Here is a 207-nt window from a genome sequence, read left to right as displayed (position 1 = left end):
TGAACTGGTTCAACCGGTTCACTAAGAAGAACCGGTTAAATCGAACGATTCGTTCGCGAACCGAACATCACTATTTGGAAGTAGAGTGAGGTGCCTGACGCGAACAGTGGAATGAAGGGAGGGAGCATGCCATATTACCGGTCTTCTAGTCCGTGCTGTGAACGAAACTCTTGCTGTCCACCTGTACTCCTAATGCTCCAAGTTGTA

This window comes from Sinocyclocheilus anshuiensis, unplaced genomic scaffold (assembly GCF_001515605.1).
Source record: "Sinocyclocheilus anshuiensis isolate Anshui unplaced genomic scaffold, SAMN03320099.WGS_v1.1 scaffold258, whole genome shotgun sequence".
Taxonomy (NCBI): domain Eukaryota; kingdom Metazoa; phylum Chordata; class Actinopteri; order Cypriniformes; family Cyprinidae; genus Sinocyclocheilus; species Sinocyclocheilus anshuiensis.
This window is presented reverse-complemented; position numbering follows the sequence as displayed.